Source organism: Lepus europaeus, chromosome 13 (genome assembly GCF_033115175.1).
Source record: "Lepus europaeus isolate LE1 chromosome 13, mLepTim1.pri, whole genome shotgun sequence".
Taxonomy (NCBI): Eukaryota; Metazoa; Chordata; class Mammalia; order Lagomorpha; family Leporidae; genus Lepus; species Lepus europaeus.
Genome location: NC_084839.1, coordinates 51723100 through 51729467, shown reverse-complemented (window position 1 = coordinate 51729467; position 6368 = coordinate 51723100). Strand labels below are relative to the sequence as shown.

The 6368-nt window shown below is 43.6% G+C and overlaps 1 pseudogene; it reads right to left on the bottom strand.

Moving 5' to 3' along the window:
* Positions 1–474: 474 nt before the first annotated feature.
* LOC133772337 (corepressor interacting with RBPJ 1-like) lies at positions 475–2217 on the bottom strand (annotated as a pseudogene).
* Between the last annotated feature and the right edge of the window lie 4151 nt (positions 2218–6368).

Below are 6368 nucleotides of genomic sequence, written 5' to 3'. Positions count from 1 at the left end.
GGCCCAAGTCCTTGGGCCACTGCACTCACGTGGGAGACCCGGAGGAAGCTCTTCGTTTCTGGCTTCAGATCTGCTCAGTTCTGGCTGTTGCAGCCATCATGAAATGGTACTTATCTGTACTATATTCATTGCACTTTGAAATTTTCAATCCTGTTCTTTTTAAATTTTAAATGTTAAGTATAACACTAAGCTGATTTCTTTCTTTTTTTTTAAATTAGAAACACATAGTACGTAAGTTAGCCCTTGCTAAAGGTACTGAATAAGAAAATGAGGATCGTTTTATTCCCAGGTAATTGTCGCATGTTCTCTAGTCTGCCTCTGCTTTGCTGGTGTGGCACTTTGGAACGCTTATCTCCCGCGAGCTCTGTATGTGCTTTCTCCTCTGTGTTTGTGTGGCCGTGGCTTCTGCACCATCTCTTCTATTCCACTCTTCCCTGGGCCTCACTGTGGCCGTTTTTCTGCCTCCTTCTGCTTCTAACCACCAGGCCAGGGCCTTCGGCTTCTCCTCCTCTCATCCTTGCACTGGCCCCTGCGGCTCCCCTGTCTTTCAGATCTTCTCTTTTCTGGGCCACAGTTATGGCTGCTGGACTTTCTGTCATAATCGGAATGGCACCATTTGCTGTTCTCCCCAGAATGGTCCTGTTTTAGACATCCAGACTTTGCCTTGGCTTTTTCTTAGCTGGGGTTGCTAGAAAGTTCTTCATAAAGTCTCCTCTTCTTAGCCTCGTCCTTCTCTTGGGAATCATTGTTATTCCCTGAACACCTGTTTTTCTTTCTTTTCTTCTTTTCTCTTTTCTTCCCTTTGCTGTCACTCTCACCCTCACTACTGCTTTCCAAAGTCTCAGTAGAGGAAGAAGAGGAGGAGGAGGAACAGGAGGAAGAAAAAGAGGAGGAGAGGTGGAGGATTTGTGTTTAATGTTTTTTGTGTTTAGTTCTGCTCTTCTGAAGCTTTTCTTCTATCTTTTAGCTTTTTTTTTTTTTTCTTCTCAAGTCAAAACAATTTCTGGGGAAGTTTCTGACTTTGGTTGGTTGGTAGGGACTTTAAAAACTTAGCTTCTGGGGGCTGGTGCTGTGGTGCAACGGGTTAATCCTCTGCCTGCGTGCCGGCATCCCATATGGGTGCCGGTTTCCAACCCAATTCTCTGTTAATGTGTCTGGGAAAACAGTGGAAGATGCCCCAAGACCCTGGGTCCCTGCACCCGTGTGGGAGATCAAGAAGCAGCTCCTGGCTCCTGGCTGTGTCCTGGCCCAGCTCTGGCTGTTTCAGCCATTTGGGGTGTGAGCTGCTGGATAGAAGATTTCTCTGTACTCTGCCTTTCAAAGAAATAAAAAAAAAATCTTTAAAAAAAATTCAGCTTCTGGATCTTCTTCACCCTCACTTGCAGCATATTCCTGTGATGGATCATTTGCGGTCAAGTTCCTCCCCAGCACATTTCACTTCAGTGCAAACCCACTGTTTCTCATTTCTGCTATTTGCTCTAAGGGGTGCATCGATGGCCCTGAGCTGTCAGTAGGGACTGAACTTGCATTGATTCCAGAAAGACCAAAGGACGTTCTCTGTGTTGGTGTGACCCCACTTGTGACATTTATGCACCTCACATTTCCAATCTAAATACCAAAGGGCTGAGCTCTGATGTTCATGTCGACTTTGGCATATTTTCTCCAGGGGCTCCTCTCTGCCATTCGAATTTATGTTCAATCTCTCCTGTTTCTTCTTCCACTTTGTTTTCTTTTTTAGCTCCCACTGGGGCCTCATACATGCGATTAAGTGATTTCTTCACACATTCATCCCCGATAAGCAACCTATTATATGATTCTTGTTCTTTAAGATACTGTTGTATCAGTGGCATTGTGGCATAGTGATTGAGCCACTGCCTGCGATGACAGCACGCCATATGGGTGCTGGTTCCAGTCCCTGCTGCTCTGCTTCCTATCCAGCTCCCTGCTGATGTGCCTGGGAAAGCAGTGGAAGATGGCCCAGGTGTCTGGGCTCCTGTATCCATTGCAGCCATTTGGGGAGTGAACTCCAAGCAAATCTGTAAGTCTGACTTGAAAATAAGTAAATAAATCTTTTTTAAAAAAGATAGTGTTGTGTCAATTCTTCTTGTTTCTTCTTGTTGTGATATTTTCTGTTCTGCATCCATACTTTTTCAATATTGGGTTTGGAAGCAGTTGAAAGTCCTTTTTGCACACGAAGTTGGTGAAGGGTTTCCCCATCTTGGAGTCAGAGCAGAAGGCCTAAACTGATTTCTTAGTAGGTTGCAACTCTCAGCTAGAAAACTGACCAAGATCATGACAACTCTACGGTCAAGATGTAGAGTGCCTGATAGAGAACATTTTGTGTTTGTTTTTTAAAGGAGCATAAACATTTGTTCATAATTTAAATAATTTCTATGTATAACCTGAATTCACTGTTATTAAATGCTAATTTACTAAGGTACCAAAAATGTATTCTTTATTCCAAAATGAACATTAAACCAGTGAGCTTGTAAGCCCAATAGAAAGAGAGAGACCAAAGGGGTAAAAAGGTATACTCTAGAAACAATTTTTAAACAAATAGATGTCATTAAGTATGTGTGGTTCATGTTCTGCTTTTCTGTTACTCAATTTGATCATTTCTGCTTTTATTTTTAATATTTCCTTTTTCTCACTTGTCTTTAAGAAAATATCCATTTTCTTTCATTTTGTAGGTTCATTTACAGAATTTCTCTTTTTTTCTTACACTTGCAATATCCCCCTTGTTTTGAAGTCCTGGAGATTTCCTACTCTGAGTTTATGCATTTATAAAGGAATGTTAAAATTTGTGAGGAAATGCATATATTCACGCTGAATATTACTCAGTGTACACCTGTATCAAAACAGTACATGGTTCCTTATAAATATGCACCAGATCAATTAAAAATAAATGTTGGGCGGTAGGCATTCGATTTTGCAGTTAAGACACTGCTTTGGATGCCCACATCTCGTATCAGAATGCCTGGCTTGACTCCCGTTTCACCACTTAGGATCCAGCTTCCTGCTAATGTGCACCCTGGGAGGCAGCAGTAATAGCACAAGTATTTGGGTCCCTACCATGTGGGAGACCTGATTCAAGTTCCAGGCTCCTGACTTCAGCTAGTTCCATTCCTGGCTGTTGTGGGCATTTGGGGAGTGAAATAGGGGAAGGAAGATCTTACTCTGTCTCTCAAATGAAACTACATAAATAAAATTTAAAAGATAAAAGTAATTTTATATCCGTTAATTCAAAATCTTAATTGAAAAGAAATTCATGAATTTAAAATTGTTATAATGTGACTGGCTTTCCTAGGTGTTGGTAGTAAAATAATTTTAAGATTAAATGCTAGGGGTCTGTGCTGTGATGTAGTGTAGTGGGTAAAGCCGCAGCTTGCAGAGCCGGCATCCCATTTAGGCGCTGGTTCAAGTCCCGCTGCTCCACTTCCAATCCAGCTCTCTGCTATGGCCTGGGAAAGCAGTATAAGATGGCCCAAGACCTTGGACCCCTGCACCCATGTGGGAAGACCTGGAAGAAGCTCTTGGCTCCTGGCTTTGGATAAGCATAGCTCCGGCCATTGTTGCCAATTGGTGAGTGAACCAGCGGATGGAAGACTTCTCTCTCTGCCTTTCCTTCTCTCTCTGTGTAACTCTGACTTTCACGCCAAATTAAATAAATAAATCTTTTTTTTTTTTTTAAAAAAAGATGAATGCCATACTTTGGGTAAGTTAGCTTTTACTAGCTTTTGTTGCAGAACAAAAACCTCCTACATCATAACATCATAATGGCTTGACAACAACAATGGTGTTTTTATCCATTCACAGTATGAAAGTATTTCAAAAAGTTGATAGAAAGATGAAATTAAAATTATGAGCCAATCTTGATACAAAAATCATCTTTCTATATTTTCTACATGTTATGAAAAAAATTTTTTCTTGCACCAGAAATGTTTTTTGCAGGGCAGGCACTGTGGTACAGCAGGTTAAGCCACCATTTGGAATATCCACATCTTGTATCAGTGCCTGGTTCAAGTTCCAACTACTCAGCATCCTATCCAGGTTCCAGCTAATATGATCCAGTGAGGTAGTAGGTGATAGCTCCAGTGGTTAGGTCTCTGCCACCCGTGTGGGAGATGCAGGTGGAAATCTTGGCTCCTGGATTTGTCCTGGCCCAGTCCTGGTTATTGCAGCTGTTTAAGGAGTGAACCAATGGATAGAAAATCTCTCTCTCTCTCACTCTCTCTTTCTCCTTCCCTCTCTCTGCTTTTCAAGTAAATACATTTTTAAAAAATTCATCATTAAACTCATAATCCCATTTTGCCATTACACTTAAAAACTCTCTGTATTATTCAAGAGGCAGAGAGAGACAAATAGACAGAGATCTCTTCTGCTGATTGACTCCTCAAATGTCTGCAACAGCAGGGCTGGGCCAGGTCAAAGCCAGGCGCCCAGACCTCAGTCTAGGTCTCCCATGTGGGTGGCAGGGAGCGAAGTGAGCCATCCCCTGTTGCCTCAAAGATGCACAAGTTGGATTGGAAGCAGAGAAGCTGGGACCGGAACCAGGACTGCAAATCAGAATGCAGGTGTCCCAACCAACATCTAAACCACTCAGCCAAATGCCTGTCCCCACAAACTTTTAGTAGTACCCTCATTTATGTCAGTTACAGCTCTGTGCCATGACCTCCATCTCAGCAGTTAGCCTGAAGAAACAGCCTCCATGCAGGAAACACAGTCCTCACCTCTGAACCTCAGGATATCTCTTCAAGCTTCTGACCAGATGTGAGGCATGCATCACTTCTGTACATATTCCATAAGCCAAAGCAAGTTATGACATTAAATGTAATGGGAATGGGTTAGTGAACATAATCCTGTCATACGGAGGGCAGCAAGAAACAGGCAACACTAACATAATCTACCTCTGTTATCCTCTGTAATGCTGCAACCGGAAAAATTTATCCTGAATCTCTGTTAATTCAAAACCTCATTTTTTTTGTATATTTGAGACATAACCATGATAGCATTTACATCTTCATTTTTAAATGTCTTTAATCATAGTATAATGCTACGTGTCCCATTTAATGCTTTTTGCTATAAAATCAGTTGTGCTGATCAGATTTTCGTAGTCCACAGGAGGCTGTGCCTACGGCAACACTAAGCAAACAGTATTTTTCTAGCTTCGCCTGTAGCCTCAGCAATGCAAAGCCAGAGCTCACCGGGTGCTGGACATGCTTGTGCAAGGAGTGCCCTGTGGCCGGGAGGATTCTTCTGGGTAAAACCCAGCCCGGATCCCTTGCTGCTGAGGAGAGCCGTGTTCCGTCATCCCAAATGACTGCAGAGCAGGGTTATTTTGGATATCTCCCACCTACAGAGACACCAAAGATTTCATTCTTTTCTAAGTTCGTAGCCTTTCCCCAGAGCTTTGTTCCAGGCTCCTTCTTGCTGAGACACAGTTGAGAATAAGCTGATTAATAAGCATTTCTCTGTGTTTCCCTGTCTGACCCTCTCTTTTCTATCTCTCCCTTTTTCATTCTTTTAAGATTTATTTATTTATTTGTTTTTTTGTTTGAAAGTTACAGAGAACAGAGAGAGAGAGGTCTTCCATCCACTGGTTCACTCCCTAGATGGCCGCAGTGGCCAGAGCCATGCCGAGTAGAAGCCAGGAGCCAGGAGCTTCTTGCTGGTCTCCCACACAGGTGCAGGGGCCCAAGGACTTAGGCCATCTTCTACTGCTTTCCCAGGCCATAACAGAGAGCTAGATTGCAAGTGGAGCAACTGGGGCTCGAACCAGTGCGCATGTTGGGTGCCGGCACTTCAGGTGGCAGTTTTACCCGCTGTGCCCCTTTTTCTTTTAAAAAAAGATTTACTTTTTATTTATTTGAGAGGCAGAATTACAGAGAGAGGAAGAGACAGAGATAAAGGTCTTCCATCCACTGGTTCACCCCCCAAATGGCCACAAAGGCCGGACCTGGGCCAATCTGAAGCCAGGAGCCAGGAACTTCTTCTGGATCTCTCACGCAGTTCATGCATCTTATCTTTTTTTTTTTTTTTTTTTTTTTTTTTTTTGACAGGTAGAGTGGACAGTGAGAGAGAGAGAGAGACAGAGAGAAAGGTCTTCCTTTGCCGTTGGTTCACCCTCCAATGGCTGCTGCGGCCGGCGCACTGCACTCATCCAAAGCCAGGAGCCAGGTGCTTCTCCTGGTCTCCCATGCGGGTGCAGGGCCCAAGCACTTGGGCCATCCTCCACTGCCTTCCTGGGCCATAGCAGAGAGCTGGACTGGAAGAGGAGCGACTGGGACTAGAACCCGTGTGCTGCCGCCACAAGGCAGAGGATTAGCCTATTGAGCCGCGGCGCCGGCCCTCATGCATCTTCTACGACT